Source organism: Harmonia axyridis, chromosome X (genome assembly GCF_914767665.1).
Source record: "Harmonia axyridis chromosome X, icHarAxyr1.1, whole genome shotgun sequence".
Lineage (NCBI taxonomy): Eukaryota > Metazoa > Arthropoda > Insecta > Coleoptera > Coccinellidae > Harmonia > Harmonia axyridis.
This window is the reverse complement of record NC_059508.1, coordinates 8,335,006-8,359,004: the sequence shown is the minus strand read 5'-3', so window position 1 is coordinate 8,359,004 and position 23,999 is coordinate 8,335,006. Positions and strand designations below refer to the sequence as shown.

The following is a 23,999-nucleotide window of genomic DNA, read 5'->3' as shown; positions in this document are numbered from 1 at the left end:
GAGAAAAATAACAAAATAATGTTGTATGAGTTGCTATTTTGAAATATTTATAGAAAGTGGAAACTTTTGCAAAATAATTTTTTTTTACGTTCCGAATGTTTCATACTTGATTACCTCATCTGAAACCCATCTGAGTGATAGGTAGTGATGTCGATGGTACGGTACGAAAGTAAGAACTAATCACTCAGCTCGCTCTAAAGTTTTTCATAAAATTTTTAAGTGGAGCGGCCACTATTATTAGTGGTCAAAAACTAACACAAAAATGATCGAGAACTCTGCGGCGTGGTCGAGAACCGAAGGTTATTGAGATTTTCTATAAATTTTCACATTTCAAAGGTTAAATGCGGAAAGAACGCTTAAAATTATAAGACAAATCATTTAAAACTCGCCAAAGAATCGATGAACACCAACACCATTAAAATTTGATAAGTTTATGTGTGAAAAAATCGTGCTCGAAATCGATGTTTCTGTTAACTGGTCGAGAACCAGTGCATTTACCCTATATAACTTAGTTTCAACGGATTTCGGAAGAGTTTTCCATCACCCAATGTTGAATACCTAAAATAAACTGAAAACTATATCTTCATGATCTCTTAATATTTTACAGAATTCAATTATTTCATTCTTGAATAATCAAGCGCCACTATCATGTCAAAATGTCCGGAAGTTCAATATAAAAACTGCAACACCTCATTCAGATCGAAGATAAGGGGGTGTTAATTTGTCAAGTCTATAGAACCGGAAAATGAGCATTTGATTTATGTCGAGTATATGACATTGTGTTCGATGAATGAATGTGATAATGTTTAACTCTTTCGTTTCCCAATTATCAGGAAAAACAAATCACAACAGGATTTGTATTATATTTTGTAGAAATTAGAGAATTGAAAAAAGAGACATTTAAATTAAAACAGTGGCTGTAAAATTCAATACAATGGACGAAATTTCTATCTGTTTCGGGATTTAGAACAGATTTGAGGCGTCTTTGTACACTGTGATTTTTTTTGTACTCGTGTAGTTGTTCATTTGTATGGTAAAAGATAATCTTGATGATTAATAAAGGTTTTTTACAGTTTATTGAATAAATATATGAATATTCATATGAAAACAAACCCTAGAATAACTGACATGAATAACGGAGTTTTTAAGCTCTCGTTTTTAATGCGCCAATTGCGCCCTTGGATACCACAGGACTATATGTATAGTTTCATCCGAGAGTGTAATTGACGCATGCATGACTTTACATCAGTGCTTTTTTTCATATTGTTCTTGAATTTTCTATGATTCCTAAAAAGCGATCAACACTTGCAAAATCTCAACTGAAAGAGTTCTGTTGTCACTGCAATATTAGGTTTATTTTCAGATTTTCTCCTTGAATATGCTATGGCTCTGATTGCGCTATTAAAACGAAATTTTGCATTAAGCTTGAAATTGATATTTCATACAAAATTCGAGAATTACGGATACCGTCACGAAGTTATAGAGCCATTTGTTTAGGGTAAGAACGCTAAAAAAAATTGTCGGGCTAAAAAATGTGAAGAAAAGGATGATCTTTCTATGTAGGTATTTGGCATTTTTTCAAAAAGAAATATTTAATTGGCAAATTGGATGCAAATAAATCAGATACATGTAGATTCAAAAGGGAGATTATTATCTTACAGGACATAAACTTTTAAAAGGAGGTATGAAAATACTTCTTGCCGCCGGATTTTCAAAGCCACATAGGTATAATGAACTGATTATTCAAACCCATAGCTCTAGAAGTGTATAACTAGGAAACTTCATAGTGAAATAACAAGATTAATTCCAGAAATGAAATTTTTCAATTTTATTGCTAATTTTCCAGTTCTTGAGATTGATAAAGAGCAAGTAGGAAAAGAAATGCAGTAAAGCAACTGATTTTGATACGAAATGTCATGCAATAAAGCCCTAACACCTCTGGACGGCCTTTGGTGATCCAGAACTTTGTGTACATTTGAAGCATTCTCATTTGAATTTAATGTTTAAAATCGCCACAAAGGTGATAAATAGGAAAAAATAGGGGTATATCTCAGAAATACGTAGATTTCGATATTAACAATGATGACATGGTATCAGTATTGTTAGTTTAGATCATGAATAAGCAGAAAAACATAAGTCGCTTTGTGTTTCAGAACCGACAAGGAAATTCTGGTAAAATTTTCTCAAGAAGGCAATATTATTCTTATAATAGGCTGACCCTTGTCCACTTTACGAAATATCTCAATGGGCCATACCAACAAAGAAAAAAACAGTCGCACCTACCTTTAAATGGAGGATTCTTTCATTAGTGTTTATCTTCAATCCGATATTTTCTGCTCTTCATCGCCAGGATCCTGTGGCCAATTTTCAACTATTTCACAATCGTACACCGAATCACCACTGGAGATTAACAGTTCTTATATTTGTTCACTAATGACTCCTAGATATCTCTCCTAGTTCCCGATGGATGCTGTAAGGGTGTAATTTTTTCGTTGCAAGCTGCGAGCCTCTTGGATTTGAACTGGCGTCAAAGGATGAGCCGAGGTGAAACTTCAAAGGGCCAGCAGTGACCGTACCTCTGTGCTATTGTGCAGTTTGCCCCCACTAGCATGGGCAAAAGCGCAAGCAAGAACTGATGATGGCAACAGTAGGTGAACCAAGCATGGCATTTGCATAATTATACGAATTTTGGCAGAGTACTCGGAAAGGAGGCTGTGTGATGCACCAATGACGACCTTGGCTTGTTGGCAGACCAATGGAAGATGAAGGGCGGGCCCTGCGAAGCCGCGGCAACAGAAGGACCCCCTGGGGAAGCAAAATAGTGACAGCTGCGATGTGCAAACGTAACGATTCCATCGACGTTAGACGAGAGGGTGCGCAGGCCCTTTCAAGGGAACAGCCTCAGTGTCCTGTTCGGAGCGCTCGCTCTCTCCAGTATCATTTCATCTAGTTTAGTTTATTAGGATGGTTCATTTACGTAATATTTAATGGGCCTGTTAATGAGGTTTAAAATGTCATAGTATTTTTCATTCCAAATCTAACTCCCTCAAATTTATTAGCAAACATTCTCATTGTGATGAAAATTAGCCTTTTAAAATATTTCGGAAAAAAATTATATAAATTGTAAAAAAAATTTCACGAAAATTGTATTGATCCTGACCGAATATGGCTACAATTTGAAATTTCAAATCCATAACTATAATTTCGGAAAATCAGCTTTTGCAAAATACATATAGAGCCGTCGCTAGATGGTAGGCATTCGATTAGGATGCCAAAATTTTGTTTGATCGACAAAAAGTATGAAATGAGAATGAATATAGACTGAAAAAACAGGAAGGAATACCGACAAATTTAATATCAAAAACCATCAAAGGTGCCTTTTATGCATTATACTATAAAGATAGTACTTTTTTACGTTAAAATTCTTGCACTCATTAGACTTTTCGGCTTTCTGTTTGATGAACTTTGTCGACTTTTATTGTGTATTTGCAGCTCCCCGATGTTTCAAAAATTATTTAAATTTTTATTTTCAATTTTCCAATCGAAATGTTAACTCCTCAGAGGAATGCAAATCAGAGAAAAAATTCTATTTCACCTTTTCCATGTTATCAATACATATAAATTTTTTACATTTTGCCGAGTTGACTTATTTTAGAGCGATAAATTTGGTCTGTGTCTAGGGCTGCAATTTATATAACGATGGCTCTGAAAATACTGTCGAAAAAAGTTTGTTTCGACTGAGATTCAGCACTGAAATTTTTAGGTATTATGATTCCAAAAAAATCATTATTCTCGCAGAAAAATTTATAGGGAAATCTGAAACTGAATGAAACATCGAAACTCATAAATTCTGAAGCAACTGAATCGGTCGGTCTTCATATTCTTTATATTTTGATTAAATCGTATGGTTTCTTTGTAATAACGTTTTATGTGGAGTTTATCTGATCGTTTTTCAATTTCAATTTTTCTGTAGAATGTGGACTGAGGTAAAAATAGATCATTCATCCAGACAAGAATTTCTCAACCCATATTTTTAATGTTAATCAGATCATCAGTAATGAAAGCTCAATTTGATAATTCTGTGAGATGAAACTGCATCCCCTATGTTCTAACCCTACATCGCTTTAGACGTCGATGATTTCGGCGCTTGCTCAGACACCGGGTGCCCCTCTATAGCCACTTGAGCACCTGCCGATGACTGCCATCCACCAAGCTAACTTTCCCTTAGCCATTTTCTGCTACTACTGCGCCATCTCCTCGGGTGTTTTGTCTACCTGGTTCCAAATGCAATTATTCCCACTCTTACATCCCCAAACTCATACAGCCTGTCGGCGTAACTTCCACTACCCCGAAGGTGCATCCCACGACAACATTTCTCTATCAATTAGAAAGGTTAACTCAACTGTTAATATTTCATATCATAATATAGGGCTCGTATTGATTCTTCGTCAATTTGATATGAAACAGATAAAAAACAGTATATAAATTGCTAAATCATAAGTCAGCCTCATAATAGAGCAAAATATATATTTCTCTAAGACCCTTTTCAACCGAGTAGATTAAAGGAATGGTTAAATCTTTTTCTCAAGTGTCGCAGGACATGTTCTCAAACATATATATTTGAAATTCAATAAAGGGTGTAAAAGGGTGACTCTCTATATGTACAACACAACACAAGTTTAATTTCCATACAACTCGGGAGTTCCACAAGGTGGTGTTATCGGATCACTAATATTTGGTTAGTTCAAGCTGAACCTCAGTTGGTCTGATCAATGCTATATCTCACTTTTCTCACTAAGAATTTGTCATTTTTTTCATATTTTTTATTGTGATGCCTATAACATGGTCGGTCTTCATCTTCGTGTCACAACTAAGTGATCTTTTGCCTCTTCTTAATCTCTTCAAAAATGTTTGTTTTTGTAATTATTTTTGTATTATTTTTTTTGTCAGAACCATCACTAAAGTTGCAATAAACTACATTGGTAAAATATAGAGATACAGAACGAATAAGATTGAAATCAGCTCTTGTCTTGTCATATGACATATGAAATTCCGGATAATTTCAAAACTCGTATCAATACAACTTTCTGTATCATTCTACAAATGTCTACAAATGGTTTGAAATCAGTTTCTTTCTGCTACGAGGTGCCAACCAGACATTTAGGTTTTGAGAAAAAATAAAGCCTTATTTTATACAATCGCATAATTGTTGAAGAAGACAAAAATGTTGAGTCTGGAGAGCAATGTATGCTTTCAAAATAAAGTCATTGGATGTGTTGACGAGTATGAACATCTTGGTCATACCATAAGGCTTGGCAAGGACAACAAACATGTGGAAATATCAAGGCGAATAAGGTTGGCTTGGCGGCTTTTGAAAATTTGGGACACATCCTGAAAAACAACAAAATCACAATAAATTTGAAATGGAAATAATACACACAAATTCATACTACCTGTGCAAATGTATAGTCTGGAAACGATGAAGTTAATTGACCAAAGCTTACGCAAATAAGCTCAGAACAACAGAAAGATCCCTGGTCGCTGCATGTTGGATATCTACTTACGTAACAGTATTAGTAATGAGAATATAAGGAAGCAAACTAAGGTAACGTTATGAAGGAGGTGGCTGATATAAGTGAAAATTGGGCTGGTCATGTGATTAGAATGACTGGAAAGAGATGGCTTTTTTGAATAACAGGGAACCCAAACCCAAAGGATGCGTAGGGCGTCCATAAATACGATTGGGTTCACGATATAAAAAAAAATTGGGTGATCTAGGCACAAGATAGGGAGGCCTATAAATGTTTGAGAGACCTATGTCCAGGAGTGGATGAATGAGAATGAGAAAGAAGGAGAAGAATAGATACGATCAATTAAGAATTACCCTTGTGATCTCTGTCAATCCTTTAAGTATCGAATTGGTTTGAAATGAGTTTGCAAATTATGTCTATCAGCTAGGCCTCTATATCTATCGGATAAAAAATATTTTTGATAGTGAAAAATTCCCCTATTTTAGTACCCCTAAGAAAATATTGCTGTGAAATTAAATTTTTTCAATTAAATATAACCATAATAAATAAATGTTTCCAGTCTATTTATAAATGTATATATCTCACAAAAAGGCTAAAAAATGTTATAAAAAAATCAACATGAAATAGATCCTAGTTTCCTATTTTGGGCCACAGGTTCCCTCAAATTGGACCATCACATTTTGCCATCATTCAAGAAAAAAAATTTTTATTGATATGATGCTACATAATTCTGAAATGAATTCATTGACATAATTTCACGTTATATTAAGTCCCAAACATCATATATGAGATCGCCGATGAATTTTCGTATGTTGAGCCAATGAATACATTCAGCGATGTGATGTATCATAGTATTAATATTTTCGCACATTTGGTAAATTGTCCCAACACAATGTATGAAAATTCGTTGGCCCAATGAACGCGTTCAACAGCTTTATTTCGATAAATAAAATCATTGTCTCAACGTACTTTCATTGTATTTACGTACACTCTTCGTTTAGTGTACTCTTCATAGCTACGGGATTGAAACCTTACCATAAAATATTCATTTCTGAAGGTTTTGGAAAAGAATAATAGATAGGAACATGAATAAAATATACACATATGAAGAAGAAAATTATTCATCAGAGAAAAAAGAGGTTAACAGCAAAATTTCATCATTTGGCATAAAAATATGTATAAGGCACGACCAGAAAACATATTCTATAAGCTATAACTATCACCATGGGCGCCCGCAGGGGGGAGCCAGGGGGGCCATGGCCCCCCTGAGATTTTGATTGCCTCATTTTTCAGCACAACACCCTCAATATTACTTTCTCAATCGAAAGGGCATGGAAAAAAGGAAACTGATGGATTCTCAACAATTTTCCGGTTTTCAAAGACAATCATGGACGCCTTATTGTTTTTCAATAATTCTCATTTTGCCCCCCCTGAGAAGAATGTCTGCGGGCGCCCATGACTATCACCCCACTGGCACAATTAATATTCTAAAAAAAGCGATGATCCAAATTCAAATTTGGTGCAGGTTTGGGTATTTTCCCCTACTAGTTTCTTACAACGGTAACCCGATATTTAAATGAAATCTCAATTGGTACACTATCAAACTAATAAATGATCTACGACAAACCTTAATTGATATGGAACTAGCATAGAATTCATTCAGATAAGTCTTCAAACAGTATCTAGTTGAACCAATACAAAATTCGTTTGATTTCGACCTGACAGTTTGCACCGATAACGTCCAAAAGGGTCCATCAGGGCTCCATTCTGCGGCCGGTTAATTTCCGAATCGATGTAGAGACCTGTTACCATGCCTGAAAATATTTGTTTCGAAGCGTCGAGGCGCTGGCATCGATTAGGTGGCAAATTGAATGGGGATGCGTGCGGGTGACGGTGCAAGCCATTCGGGAAATGAGGTTCTGTGGATTCCCTTTTAGTACGACCGTGTGCCATATAGGTCTGCTATGGTATCCTTTTATTCCGTGTTTAATCAAAGTTTGTGACTGCGCGTCACGCAACCCTGCTGAAGAGCCACCAGAAGAGGTGTGATCTTATCAATTGCGTATCACGGAGTTGATTATCCAACGTCGTGCGATGGGGGGAGGCAGTAGCGTCCGTCCGGAAGGGTGTCGGTTTATGATGCTAATTTATCTTACCATGAAAGTTTCAAATAGCGTATGATTTACAAATGATTTATAGTGTTTCATTTTTTTAATGGCAAACGTGGATTCAATAACTCCATCAAGTCATAAGAAGTTGATAAACTTTTATTTATTGTTATCATATCATAATTTTTTCCAAAGTATTCGCAAATTCGATTAGTCTGCCTGTTTTGCAATCTTAACTCTCTTATTGTCTTTGAGTGTTCACGTATATTTTTCTCTTTATCAAATCAATGGTAATCCTCAGTTAATAAAGGTTATAACAGGCCAATTGAAAAGTCCCTGGTCAACTATAGTAAAACACATTTTTTGTGACAAAATTCGATTTTATTATTCGACATAGTTGCCTTCAAGGACGATACAGCGATTATAGCGAGCTTCCAACTTTTCGATACCATTTTTGTAGTACGATTTGTCTTTCGCTTCAAAATAAGCCTCAGTTTCGGTGATTATTTTTTCATTGGCGCAAAATTTCTTTCCAGCTAGCATTCTTTTGAGATCTGAGACAGGAAAAAGTCGCTGGGGACCAGATCTGGCGAATACGGTGGACGCAGAAGTAATTCGAAGCCCAATTCATGCAATTTCGCCATTGTTTTAATTGATTTGTGATACGGTGCATTGTCTTGATGGAACAGCAATTTTTTTTTTTCAAATGGGGCCGTTTTTTAATGATTTCATCCTTTGAACAATCCAATAAATAACGCTTTATAATGATCGCTGTCGATGATCTGGCCCTTTTGGAGGTTATCAATGAAAATTATACTTTGAGCATCCCAGAATACTGATGCCATAACCTTGCCAGCTGACTGCTGTGTTTTCCTCGCTTTGGATTCGATTCATCGTGTGCAGTCCACTCAGCTGACTGTCGATCGGACTCCGGAGTGAAATGATGGAGCCATATCCATTGTCACATATCGATACAAAAATTTAGTTTTTTTGCACTTAAACAGCTTCAAACACTGCTCAGAATCATTAACACGTTGTTGGTTTTGATCGATTGTGAGCTCGCGCGGCACCCATTTTGCACATAGCTTTTTCATGTACAAATATTCGTGAATGATATGATGTACACGTTCAGATGGTATCTTCACAACGACTGCTATCTCGATCAACTTCATTCTACGGTCATTCAAAATTATTTTGTGGACTTTTTTGATTTGTTCGTCGGTTACAGCCTCTTTAGTGCGTCCACTGCGTTCGCCATCTTCGGTGCTCATTTCACCACGTTTAAACTCAGCATACCAATCAATGAAGGTTGATTTTCCAGGTACAGACCGCGGAAACTTCATCAAGCCAAGATTTTGATACAACTGTATTTTTTTCCTTCAAGAAGCAATATTTCATCAGCACACGAAATTTTTTTTCATTCTTTTTCAAAAGATTGTTTTGGCAATCATTAAGGCCGGCGCGAGTAATTTTGGCGCCTGAAACAAAGAATTTTTTGGTGCCCCTGCATAAAAACATCAATAACAATATGTGTTTCGCTGAAAACTGACAACATTTGGCAGTAACTAGGCCCTAATGCAAAATCGTAATAATTTTTGAATGTGTAAACATCGGCTTCCAAATAATTCGAAAGTAAAAGCAGTGTTGTTTTTCGTCTTTATGAAATACATGATAATTTTATCCTTCTTTCAATGAGCATAATAGAGAATTCTGTTTATATTGATTGGGCTGCCATATGTTATTTCGTATTCAGGTGGCTTAGTAAAGGCATTTTGAAGATTTTTATTGCAGGGAATATTGACAAACGCAGTAGAGCGGAACAACCTTATGTTGTTTTTAAAGATCAAGGATGTGATATGAAAAGGCAGCCAGCAAACTAGGCCGAATTGCCACCCCTCAAATAGAGGCGCCTGAATCGGTCGCTTCACTGTTTCACCCCTGATTCTATCTGTTATACCTATCTACTCAGTTCACTTCTCTTACAATCATCTGTTTTGTTTTCTTTGTTTTCGTGTACCCTCAATTCCGTTCAATTTTTCTATCATTGAAAAAAAAAATGACTAGTTTTTATTGTCTCTTATCAATCATTTCATTTTTCACTACTTATTTCACCTTCTCATTTCTTCACTTACGATTTTGATATTAGTTAGTTAGTTTCTTTAGATACCATCATATTGAGGGGATATAGCAGTCTAAAATAGCAGTTTCATGCAAAGAAAGTTTGAAAAATAGATAAAAATGAGACTTCTATTTCCTTCGAATCATTTAATTCAAAATAATTTTACATTAACTATTGTTGGATAAATGTTCACAAAATAGGCATAATAATTATAATCCCAATTGTTTAATGCAAAATTGTTCAGTCATTGTTGGAATTTTTCATGAATTCAGATATGTTGCTATGAGAAGAAGTTTATGAATAGCATAACAAAATAGTGCCTTCTGAGACGAAGTTCAACGTCAAAGTGAAGTTCGAATCAAAAGACATTTCTATTTATACGCTATTTCAGATATTATGTTATTGAAGTCAAGATTTGATTCACACATTTTTTTAAGTCGAATCAATTGAACAGATATTCCTCATTCCTGTAGATGAAGTTTATTACCCAATATTTTTCAGCGGAGTCGAAATGAAATTTTCATTTTTGAGGGTGGTGAGGCTCAAATGTGACGGCTTGAGAATGAGCATGTCTACGCCTCTGACAGTTGAATGCTCTTCCTCTGATTAGCTCGAGGATGAAATAAATACAGGGATTTTGGGTCCCTCTTATCCACTCCATCAGTATTGAATGCTTAAAATGCTGTTGGATTGAATATCTCAATGATGAAAGCATGTTTTTCATTTATTATCGAAGATCGCGTCGTATTATTGGAGAGAAATTCGGTATATTCAATTTTTCAACAACCCAAGCAGTATTTCAGTTAAATTAAGAGAAAAATTCCAATTTGGGATGGGAATCTGTAGAATTTGAAGTTAAAATTCAAATCTGGATACCGACTTGAACGTCCAATTTTACTGATAGATATATAAGGTGAAGTAAACAGAAATCCATTATTTTTGCATGAAAAACAAGGCTTCAAATAGCATAGTTAGAATTATCCGATTCAGGTCAATATAGGTCGATATCTTTGCCATTTTGAAAGTAATATCATTATGCCTCTCTCATAAAAGCACTTGTCCCTAAGTATTGGCAAAAATTGAGATAATCGATTTTCACAAGCCTCTGTGAAAGCCAATTTTCACCAGCAAAATTGTTCGCCATGGGCAGAAACAGATGGTAATAACTTGGTGCTAAGTCCCTGCCAATATCACCAAATACACAGCAAATCCTTCCTTGCCATCAATCCTAGCTTGGCCACCGCTTCCGCCGGATCACCGCGTTTCGACCACGACCGTTTTTGCTTGACGTTGTCGTAAGTGATCTACTTTTTATCACCAGTCACCAACCGCTTCAAAAATGGGTCGATTTTGTGGCGATTCAGCAGCGATTCGTAGATGGAAATTAGGTTCATGAGGTTTTTCGCGTGCTAATTCGTTTGGTATCCATTCATCGAGCTTTTCTTGAGACCAGCTTCATGCAAATAGTTTTATTCTATAGTTTATTTGTGCAATCTTTAACTGTTGGGCAATCTAAACAGTGCTCATATGATAGTTCATGGTTTTATCGCCATTTTCGACAATTGGCCTTCCAGTGCAAGGTGCATCTTCGACATCGAAATTCTCGAAACGGAATCGACGAAACCAGAATTGCGCATGATTGGCTGTTACAGTATCAGGATCATAAAGATTTTTTACATTTTCAGCCGCCTGACTTGCATTTTCGCCTTCAAAGAAAATCGATCGTGTCGATCTTTTTCGCGCGCTCAAACTGTAATGAGTCAACTAATCACAAAACTGTCAGGAAAGTTTTTGTATTACGAAATCTCATCTTTTAAACGTTATCTAGTGGATCCCGATCGGACTTATACAACGCGAGATACAGATTACTGAAGCCATTTATTGGAAAATAATGAATTTCTTTTTACCACACCTAATTTTATGTTAATTTGGTTAATACGGCTAAAAAAAAAAGTTTTGGGTATTCGTAGTGCGATTTGCATGTCAATCCACTGGGTAAAATATCAGTCCACATCGGAGGGAGTAGGAAGCAAAATGTCATGTTTTTTCATTTCTGAATTCCCCGCGTTTTCATTCATAACATTCGAACACAGTAGAATTATCCACCTCCAATATCCGACACTTAAAATATCGGGGAAGAACATAACATTGCTTTGGATGGAATTTTGTCGGATATTGAATTTAGCAATTTATTTCCATGTCTTGGGTTTGGAGTCGAGCTTTTGTAAAGAACAATATTTCAGGTTGAACGACCTATCGCCAGGTTGCGTATTTTGGACAAGCATGTAAGAAATTTTATACCTACTTTCTTCAAAAGATTGATTCTCCTTTTCATTCTGTTCGAGACAGACACGTTTTTGAAAAATATTCGTTATTCTTGTCTTAGTATTAATTTCCTGTTTACCAATCTTTTTTATGTTTTCTTGTATAGACATGGGAGAGCTGAATAATTGAAAATTACCCCTTCTGTGGAAACCCCAAGAGAAAGAAAATTAAAACACTCCATCTCATGAGGTTCCAACAGAAAAGTTAATCTCATCTTATTGGCATGAGGCTTATAAACATGTTGGATAAATAGTTATAACTAAAAAAAATCAATCAAATTATCGAAATATTGAACCCTTTCTACTACCTACTTCTACACACAACTAAAACTGGAATTTTCAATTGAATGCATACCAATTTGAAAATTTAAATGAATATTCAAAATGACGATATCATAGAAAAATATATTAAAACGCAAACAGAATATATTATAATGCAAAGTCACTTCTTGAAACATACTTTTATACACTCTTTATTTATTTCAATGAGGGCTTACAATACTCAATAAAAATGAACTGAAACAACACTTTTCTTTATGTAAGAGTAAAGTAAGTAAAGTATTGTCTCTTCCCTGAAGAAGATATAGCCGAAAGTTTAGAAGCATCATGTTTGATTAAACAATTTTTCCTCCAACTGGGTTTCAAGAAATATTTGTATCTTTTTTTCACTAATAATTCGGGTCTATTTTATTTCTATAGTAGCTACTTAGTTCATTCAATTTGAATTGTGCATGAAATTTTTCGATCAACTCAAAATCAGCAAACTTAATTTAGCAATTAATTGACTCAATCATTATGGTAAATCGAACTACATAATTATGTAGCGATCATGATGAGGGTGTACTCGATTAGAATCGAGTACGCATTACTACAATAATCCCTACAAGTTCATTTTGCATATACGCCCCAGGTTATATTATATGATTCAAACTCTCTCTCTTTCTAACTCGAGGGTTTAATAATTTCGAATGCTACGGCTATACGTTTCAAATTCTGCCCAATTTGTGGTACTCTCATTTTTGAAGGGGTGCATTATTGGAAAAATATGTGCTCATAATTGCGTCTTATTGAGTTGGAGCAACCCTTTTAATTACCTGAAAATTTAATAACAACATGAGAAGATGGTATTTTTCTTCACAGTTCGTTGAACGCATTTTTCATTATTCTGTTATTCAGACCATCGCTATTCATTTTCCATCAGGAGTTAATATGAATTGGTTATATGAACTGATAATCACAAATTTGAAATCATTTATAGTATCAGGTGTACAACTTTGCTTCCGCCGTTTTTCAAGAGATGGCTGTAGTGGTAAGTGGTAGTCGAAATAGATTGTAGATCTCATACAATAAGTTTAGGTATTCGTAAAGATAACGCCATCGAAATATTAGTCGATTTGTGTCTGCATCATTAAGTTATTCTCGATTAAAAATGTCAGCTCACGAGCCAACTTTTCGTCATTTTCGAGAGGTTTTAATTTTCTGCTTTAACATGAAGAAATCTGCGGCTGGGGCTCATCGAATGCTGTCAAAAACCTATGGTGAGAGCGCTATTAGTAAAATAACGTGCCGAGAGTGGTTTCACGGCTACAAGAAAGGTAAGTTTAACGTCGAAGACCAGGAAAAAAAAGGGAGAAGGTTTTCGAAGATGCAGAATTGGAGGCATTACTTGTCAATACTCGTGTCAAACGCAACAAGAATTGGGAGGATCATTGGAAGTGGCGCAACAAGCCATTTCAAAACGCCGGAAAGTCATGGGAATGATTCAGAAACAAGAAAATTGGGTGCCGTACGAGTTGAAGCCGAGAGATGTTGAACTACGTTTGTTTGCTTGTGAACAGCTGCTTGCAAGGCAAAGACGGAAGGGATTTCTGCATTGCATTGTGACTGTAGACGAAAAATGGGATAATTACGATAATCCCAAACGCAGAAAATCATAGGGATATCACGGCCATGTTTCCACGTCGATGACCAAACCGAAAATTAACGGTTTCAAGGTCATGTTCAGTATTTGGTGGGACCAGCTCGGCTTACTGTATTATGAGTTGTTGAAACCGATTGAAAAAATCACAGACGATCGTTATCGAACGCAATTAATGCGTTTGAGCTGAACATTGAAAGACAAACGGCCGCAATACAACGAGAGACATGATAATAAAGTGATTTCACAGCATGGCATGAGTGGTCAAGTCATACTTGGAAACGTTGAAATGGAAAGTCCTACCCCTCCCGCCGTATTCTCCAGACGTTGCTTCCATCACTTGTTCCGATCAATGGCACACGGCCGGGCTGACAAGCACTTCCGGTCTTATGAAGAAGCAAAAAATTGGATTGATTCCTGGATCGCTTCAAAAGATGACCAGTTTTTTCAACGTGGGATTCGTTCGGTGCCCGAAAGATGGGAAAAAGTAGAGGCCAGCGATGGACAATACATTGAATCATAATGTATATTACAATAAAGCCTCGAATTTCGGAAAAATAACGGCGGAATCAAAGTTGTACGCTTATGTATATCTTGAAGACTTTGTCAATTTTATGGTGTGATATTGTATAATCTGTCAGAAATACATTTCATCAAATTTCATCTCAAAGTCTGTTATTTTGGAATTTTGATTCGGTAATGCACCCTTGGAAACCATATAGGTACATATCTATATATAATTATGCGTTCTCCAAGAGGGCAATTTGCGAATGAATGAATGTGGCTCGAGAGCTCCTGACTCCACGGCAGAACTTTCGTTATTTTTAGTTCAAAATACCAAATTTTTCACCAAATACCAAAGTTCACAACTGTTCTGAACTATAAATTTTGAATATTATTAATATCTCTAATATTTTTGTTACAAAATCCAGCCAAGCTCCAACCATGATGTGTGTTTGATAAGAAAAGGTGAGTTCAAATTCAAATATAGTCATTTTTTTCTTTTATTTTGATGGAAAAATCTTGAAAGTTGTACTATTCGATGGGGAACTTGTCAGGCATGCAAATTTTCTCATTAATTTACTTCGTGGAATCAAATATCCTAATAATTTTCCGGGCATACAAAAGAGTTCTGACGCAGATCCTGAATTCTTTTGTGAAAAGATCGAGAGGATAACACTTCGGACCGAGAACTTTGATCCTTGGTTGGTTACCGACGCCAGACCGACGTCGTTATCTCGTCTATGTTTCCGTCGACTCTGGAAAGCGAATATGCTAATGCAGATGATTCTCGCAGAGTGACAGGGTAGGAGTCCAGGCAGATTATTCGATTTTAGTTCGTATTCGTGTAATTTTTTCGAATATTTTCTTCGATATACTTTATTCCGAGCTTTATTCAGTCTTCTGATCACGAAACTAAAGTCAAAACTTCCTGGTCCTTGATATACATTATGTAGATTTAGATTTAATTGAGGAGGTTCCGTTACACTGGGACCTAATGGTCTATTGTGCCCCTCATCAGAGCTATTCTCTTCATAATGTGATTTACTAATCAACTCCAATATCAAGGAGGCTAATTCCTCCCTTCTACAAGTTCCGTATCCGAAGCAGGTTTTGCATTGGCTAGTGATGGCGAGGCATTCCTTCACCAGGTGATCCGGGGTTTCTTCCTCCTCCCCACAGAATCTGCACTTGTCATTTTCTGTTAGACCCATTCTCATGAAGTGTTTCCTAAGACGACAATGCCCTGTGAGGAATCCAGTGAGAAGGTTTAGTATATTTTTACTTATAAGATCCAGATACTTCTTGAATCTCATAGAGTCAAAGTTTCGAAGGATTTTTTTGGAGTGATCCAAACCAGGAAGATTCCGTCAGAGTTTTTCTCTTTCGGTTTCTTCCTCCTCCTGAAAGTCTTTCTTGTAGGTACATTTGTCTACGCCACAGAAAAGTTCGGGCCGATGAAAGGAGTTTGTGCTCCTTTTATGGCAAGTGTGTGGGCCTCTTCATTCCCTGTTTTTTTCGGCACTCCAATACCATCTTAGAATCGATGATGAGTTCAGTGTTTTGATTGCAGCCTATACATCTTTCTATTGCAAGTATCTGAAAGCCTGAAAGACAGACAGCGGCCTAGCAATATTGAGCATTTGGTACCAGTCCCGAATACTCCAGTGTCAGTCCTCGTCGTGGTTTTGAAACCATTTGTGTAGTAACATTTGATGGTATTCTCTTCAAGAACTGGGATTGTGACTCCTTTTCCCAATCTTCTTTTTTACTTAGTATCGTAATGAAGGTTTTTCCGATGCTAATTTTCTTCTATCATCTTGTAACTGGGAAGGTTCGCTGATGGTATGTAATCAGTGAAGAAGGACCAGGCTCTCTTATTCCTAATTCCTCCATTGCCGGTTCCTTCCCTGAAAAGTCTTAGAGTGGCCTAATAGGCCACTCTCTCTATCAATAGATATGTACATATAATAACGTGAAAGTTTCAACATAATATCAAGCGTATTAAAATATATAGGCTTGTTTAGTAGGTTTTCCAATCTCGATAGAATCCAAAGATGAACCAAACTCCGGGTTCTCAAGGTTATTAAGAATGGAAGACAACGTTGAACGGGTTAATGGCTCTGTTCGTGATGTTCCCGACCTTTCCATTCGGAAACACGCAAGTGCTTTGAATGTGCTAAGATCATCGCTTCATCGCAGTTTGCACAACTTCAATTTAATCTCTCATTAATACATCGTTTCGAATCTTGCGTGTTTCTTTTTCAAGGCTGAAATGTCAAATAATGATTTTAATATAAATGAAACAGCCATAGAGTCGATTCGTCACTCACAAAACGTTGGCGATGTATTAATGAGAGATGAAATTGAAGTTGTCCAAATTCCTGTAATTTTTATTTAATTATTGAAAGCATGGACGTCCCCAATAATCAATACATTGACTTGGTATTTTTTTCGATATTCTAAAGTTATTTTTTTCACTTCGAAACTAATTGGACAAAATATTCTAAATTTCTCTACAAGAAATTGAATGTTGAGGATAGACTTTTCAAAGTGAACTTTTCGTGTACAAGAACTCAAATATTGCATAAATATCTGTAATTTTCGAATTATGAGCTGGGTGTGGCTTCAATCGATTTGGTTCAATGCACTGATGAATAATTTCTGAGTGAATGATCCTCAAATTGATGTACATTCACAAACATCTCTCATCTAGTAAGAATATGAAAAATATGTCTCCACTTGACCGATCCACTTATACAATAGTCTATCTTTGGAACAGAAATCGGATATTATTTTCATGAAATCTATAAGTACAATGTTATTCCTCTGTTTTCCCTAGAAAATCACAATTCGTGGAAAAGAATTCTCGTGAAATCGGATTATAACGAAACGACAAACCTCTTGAGAATTTACTACAACAATAATAAACATATGTAGATCCATGGAGTAACATTTTTGATGTAGGTTGGCGGATTAGCGAGAACAAAGTGTTATTTCCAGGTATTTTACAATCGTTCAGATTTTTTTTTTGCCAATACAATACTTTGTGAGGAATGAAATTTTCTTGGAAAACTATATATCCCAGCTTTTCTTGGAAAATTGGTGGCTGACATACATCTGGTACAAAAATCTATTGTTGACCGGTATAATTCTTTGAAATTCAATTGAATTGTGGAATAAGATTTTGAAACTGCAATAGTGATGGAAGTATTGAAATATTGAACAGAAAATAATTATATATACTGAATAATTTCAACTCCTCATAATATAATATATCTGCGACATTTTGGGAAGGCAAAGTGTGGGAAGGAATTAATCTGTTCATATATTTTCAGCGTATTTCCGTAAGAAAATTAACGAAGCAGGACATAGGTAAATGTTTAGGTATATATTTCGTGCCTTCAACTTTTAGTAGAATTGATGTCGTTATTGAAGTTTTTATAACCATACTCTAATCTACATAATGTATGTATGTATATCGAGAAAGGTGAAGATGAAAAAGTCGTTGACGAAACGTTCTTTGAACATTTGTAAAAGTTCTGTTGATTATAGAGTTGGATAACTACAATTTCAATAGAATGAAGGTAAACTGAGAGTTTCTCATTTCAAAAAGGAACTTAATAAACACGAAAGTTATGAAAATGTGAAAAAATGAAGTAGATACCTACTCTGATTTCCACTTTCCTGAACTCTCTTCATGACTCTTTATTTTGATATTAAAATTTACCGCATTCATGTTTGGCTTTCCGATAAAGCTGATCAGCTAGATGCCTGGTATTGCTTTTATATTCCTGCAAGCAGATGGGAACACCATATACGAATGATTAATTGTAAAACTTAATGGTATTATCAAAATTTATTTATGTATATTATGATTAGGGAACAGAAAAAATTGTCCTAATACATCTCTGTCGTAGAAGAAGTAGGAGAGACAGGGATGTAATATCGGCCCGATTGTTTCGTATAGTACAGGGTGGCGTCCAATTAGATCGGCGGTGCTAGCAAAGCTTCTGGAGGACACTCGAAAACCTCTTCGAGCCTGGAGGAAGTCAAAGCAGCCGACTCCATTCTCTTTGCCGTAGACCTGAAGCTCGTCCTCGTATTCATGTTCATTTCAGTACGCTTCGCTTATTTGGAAATTATACCAAGTTTATGTAAACTAATGTGATGTTAAGCTATGCAGAATTAAGTAGTTCCGTTTCACGGGGGATGGAGTTCTTCAATTCGGTATATTCTAACAAACGTGGCTACGGCAAATATTCTTTTGATCAACATCTATTCCGTTTCATTTTTATACTGAGTGTTTTTTATTTCGTGAGCAAATATGTCACCCTTCTTGATGAGGTGTTGAATCATTGAAGATGGCCGTTTTTATGTTAAGTAGGGACACTTTTATGGCTTTTCAAGAAGTGGAGGGCTTCAGACTTCTCTTCATTCCAAAACCTCAATAATGCTAGATGGTACTATCCGAAAATTTTGAAGAAATTATACATGGCACACCCATTCTAACGAAAGGTACCAACTTTTCGGTATTGACGGCTCCTAACCTAATAAAACTTGAACTTGCGATAGATTCCCAGAAAGTTGTAAATTTGTGTTGCTGTTGACTTGAGAAGTTCAGTTCCGAGGGGAATAATACTTATATGGTGAATTAGACTATCGATGAAAATATTGTAAACATAGAAATGATATTGAACTAGAACTACTGTCATGTATTTCGAATCGAAATGATAATCTAAATATTAGGTTTTTGGTTTTCAATATTCCCCCTCAATTTTCTATGGTTCTGGTTATGCTATCCACTCGAACAGATAAAAAATGATTTCTGCATTGCAATCATTCGAAAATAGGTATACAATAAACTTACCAGTTAAAAAATATGCTAATTTCCGATTTCCTCTATATAAATCGGACTTCAAATACTGTGTTTTTTTTGTATATCAATAAAATGATGCCACATGAAAGCCTCATTTGATTTATAAATTCCTTGAAATTGAATATTTTTGTAACTATGTATACTAATTTAATTTATAGATTACTTCAAATTGAATATTTTTTTTATCATATTTCAATATAAATTATGTATAGATGCCCTCCAAATTCGAATACTGCTGTTTTTAGCGATATCAATAGAATAGTTCACCATAAAACGGTTATTTGATTTATAAATCCATTGAATTTTAATTTATATCCTAGAGTACTTCAAAAGGTTCACCTATAAACTTCAAAGACAAAATAACTGGAAAAATATGAAATATTCGTTCGTATACAATTTCATTGAGTGAAATTCGTATTACAATCAATTGAAACTTTTTGTTGTAAAAAAAATTAAAAAAGGTTAATTAGAAATTAAAAATATCGGCCTCGTTATTTCATGAAACTATAATAGAAAATAAAATTCAACCAATTATGATTTTTTATGCAATAAGGATACCTGAATATAATCGAGGCTGCTTCATATAGTGCAGCCATCTATCATCAAAAGTTCGAATTATTCAGGTATTTTCCAAAATACCTGTACAAATCTGATTCCTAACCTATTACAGATACAGCTTTCGTAGCTTACGTCAGGGTTCTACTCTGTGGGTAAGGGTATCAAATACGACTAATAGAAATCTTTGCAAAGCTCAGCTTATCGCCGCAAGATGCCGCTAGTGAAAGCTCGGTGCACTTTGAACGTGCTATAGAATACCTCCGTTTAGTGTTCGGTCATTTTTTCGCCATCTCATTGAGATTCATATTTTGATTGATACATTCGAGGAGAAATATTCAATAGGTCTAGCAGGAGCAGAAAAAAAATAAACAAATACCTCTATATTTTGTATGAGTATGAAGGTTAAAATATTCTTATAATATTAGGTATAGTGAATGTGTTCAGATTTGTATTTTGTAGAATTTTTCAAATTACTCGAAATTTCGATTGTTTTGAAGTATCAATTCAAATAGGCCTTTCTGGAAACCAAAAACTATTCTAATGAATTCACTACAACGGAAAAATATTGAATCACCAAACAGAGGCGTACCCAAGGGGGGATAAGGGGGATATATCCCCCTCCCAAGAGGAATATCCATTATATGTAACAACCTTATATATCACAATCCTATTATGAGTAACCAAACTTCTTTGGAAAACTTCTTCAAAAGAATGGAAATTTGAATCTACAAAACAATTTGGCCAACACATGGTCAAAAATTTACTGTAGGAATATTAGACTGCCAAATAATTTGAAAAGCTCTTGTTTTTGTTGGGAGACAAAAAAACTTTGAACAGAGAGTTCCTTCGGGTGAATATAGTTTAACAACCGAATGAACTCGCCATTGCAAATTGTTCTTGTCTTAGAGGAATACCTAACTCAGGAAGTATTTCTGGATGTAAAATTCAACACAAGTTCGGTAATCGGTATCTTTTTTTAGTCTAATTGTAAGTCTTACATGAAAAGTTATTGAAATACAAGGCAACCCATTCTTTCATCAAACCATCACTTCAAATGTGTAATAACGTTATTGTTTTTTACTGATTTGATAAATACTTACAGAATTTTATTAGCGATAAAACTGTCATTTGAACCATAAATTCTTGCAAGAGAAAGAATACTTGAAGAAAGCACTCAGCCTTCTGAAGGTACCTTATTCGTCAAGAGAAAAAAATGACTCCTTAACGAAAAAAATACCAATGAGAAGAATGAGTTTACCCAATCATGATTTCTACTTTTCTCTCTTCAGTAACGTACAGAATACCTAATAGACGAAATTATTCTGTATTAATGTTGAAATGGGCATATCATCTGATGGTGCCTTGAGAGTGAGAGATAAATTATTCTGTCATCTTAAGGTACCAACTGAAGACATACCCTAACTTCTAGCATTGAGATCCACAATGATAATTAGTCTTCATCTTGAAACAGAGGTTGAAAGTGATATTTTTTTGTCGGTCTCTCAGATGGAATCTCATATATGAAGCACCAACGAAAAAAATAACACTTCACTCTATAAGTTCTGGGCCTAAACAGTAAATACACATAAGGAAAATAGTTTGTTGGCTTGCAGACAAAATTTCAATTCTGGAAAAGTACCTCCCCGAGCGGGACTTGAACCCGCAACCTCCGAATCACTAGTTCGTTGCTCTAGCCACTGAGCTACCGAGTCCCGCTTGGGGAGGTATTTTTTCCAGAATCGAAAGTTTGTCTGCACGCCAACAAACTATTTACCTTTTATGTATTACACAGACGCTATAATCAATTTCGAAGTAAATACACATTTATAGTTACCTATAATAGTGAAACATGAACTCCAAAAGCTCATCTGACTTTTCAGTATCTTTTAAGTAGAAATATTCATTTGTTTTCGAATTATGTATCAACCTCGGCAATCAACTTTTTTTCTGGAGCATTCTTTTGAAGTCTGCAAAAACCTGTAATCACTGGTGGACCAGATCTGAAGAACAAAAAATTGGAAGCCTAATTCTTTCAATTCGACCATAGTCTTCATCGATTTGTGATAAAAAGCATCGTCTTCGTGAAGGAGATTTTTTGTATTTGAGAATGTTTTTAATTAATTTTTAACGTCATGCCACAGTTGATGGTTTCACTTTTGTCGAGATAGTCTCTGCCATTACTTTGAGAGCTGATGTTTGAAATTTTTGTCGCTTTGGATGGCTTTGACCGACTGTTTTCCACTCATCTGACGATATGTTTGACTGAGGAAGTGATGAAGATGAATCCATGTTTTATCACTGTCACATTATGCGTTGTAGCTTTTGATAAGCGATTTTGAAGCGAGGTACCTATTTGGAGTAAAGCTATCTCATGGACACAAAATTTCGAATACACTGCCTTCTGATATCTTCAACTCCAACACTATCTCACGCAACTGTGATTTAAGATCGCTCAAAATCATTTCTTGGGCTTTTTTGATGTTTCCTCAAACATTTGCGGAATTCCATCGACCAGTAGGATATTGGAAATCATTATTGGTGATGGTACTGGAATGTCATCTTCTGCTGGCACCATCAGAGCGAAGGAGTGACTTCCTTTCCTCTGAAAGGTACCAACGGAAGACAACACCTTTGCTTTTTCCTGGAAAAAGTTGAACATAGATGACAGAAAGATGTCTGATTCCAAATGTTTTCAGAAGATTGATCATTCCGTTCTAATTTTAAGGGCTGAGGGACGCTGAGTATAATAAAGCATTAACTGGCTTCTTGATCAGATAATAATTTTTAACATATATTAACATATTTGTTAACTGGGTTTTGTAAATAAGTATATCCGTTTGAAATGGTGTCTTCCTGATAATATCAAACTATCAATTCGATTGAAAGGAAATATTAAAGGACAATGTTAAGCTTCTAAGTTCCATATTGTTGTTACTATAACCAGGAAAAATTGAAGGGGAAATCCGAAAAAAATGATCAAATATTTCAGTGACCACACATCCGACGGAATTGGGGCTTGATATGAAATAATAACTTCAAGTTCCGGCAAAATTTCAAGCTGATCACATTACAAGAACCATGGAAAATCCAAGGAGAATATTGGAAAAGAAATAACCAAAATTTTCGTAATTATAGATCCAATCTGGTTTCAATTTTGAATTGAAGCTTGATATTTTAGGAGTTTATATTTAGGTGTACAGTTTTTTGTACTTCAAGGACCCAATAGGTGCGTGAATGATGAAAGCTCAAAAGCTTCTTACGCCAAGTTAGTTCTTTCCTAGAATTTTTTGTTGGCCTTCTGGAATAATAGATCTGTGACCAACTTTTTATAATTTTTAAAATTTTCTATGAGAATAGACAAGCCCTGTCGAAAGAACATGGATGAAGATGACTCGAGAAAAATGTTCAAAAATATGAATATCAGAGCTAATGAGGTCCAATAAAAGCGGGTCCGTTTTTCGATTCACTTTTTCTGTCGGTCGAACAGAAACATATCTGGATCCTTGATTCGAAATTTTTAATGGTGCTCGTTAAGATTTCTTCACTGAACCGTTAGTGGGAGGATGGATTTTGTTCTGGGTTCAGTTCGTATTATATGTGAATTAGAAATCTAACGATCGGCCGTTGATATCGGTTATGGAATCTTAATCTGAAAGAAATGTAACAATTTAGGAGTGAAAAGTTTATCGGATGGAGTTTGGGCGTGCTCCATTTAGGTCACATGGGCAATACGATACGCGCAAGCAAAGCATAGCGCGGAGCAAATAAAGTACCGATACCATTGGCGTAACTTTCCTTCGGCATTATGATACACTGGAAATTAAATCTGTTCCCAAAAAAGTTTTTCTTAATTTTTTCGAAATTAACTTCTTATTTTATCACTAGACTTCAATAATTTTTTCGCCTATGTACATACATTTATGAAGTTTACGATCACAATATCAAATCAATCAAATCAATGGTCAAAGTTTCGAAGAAACTTTTTGGAGTGATCCAAACCAGCAAGATTCCGCCAGAGCTTTTTTCTTTCGGTTACCTCCTTTTCCTGAAACTTTTTGTTG

General features: G+C 35.4%; 2 protein-coding genes across 2 annotated transcripts in view; one reads left to right on the top strand and one right to left on the bottom strand.

The window, feature by feature from the left end:
• The window catches only part of LOC123686404 (fez family zinc finger protein erm-like), a 33,040-nt gene extending 30,457 nt beyond the window's left edge, over positions 1-2,583 (bottom strand). The window contains exon 1 of the mRNA XM_045626495.1: positions 2,284-2,583. The gene's annotated coding sequence lies outside the window, so the exon portion shown is untranslated. The remainder of the gene's footprint in view (positions 1-2,283) is intronic.
• The window catches only part of LOC123686401 (neuronal PAS domain-containing protein 4), a 157,498-nt gene that overhangs the window by 34,945 nt on the left and 98,554 nt on the right, over positions 1-23,999 (top strand). The window lies entirely within an intron of this gene.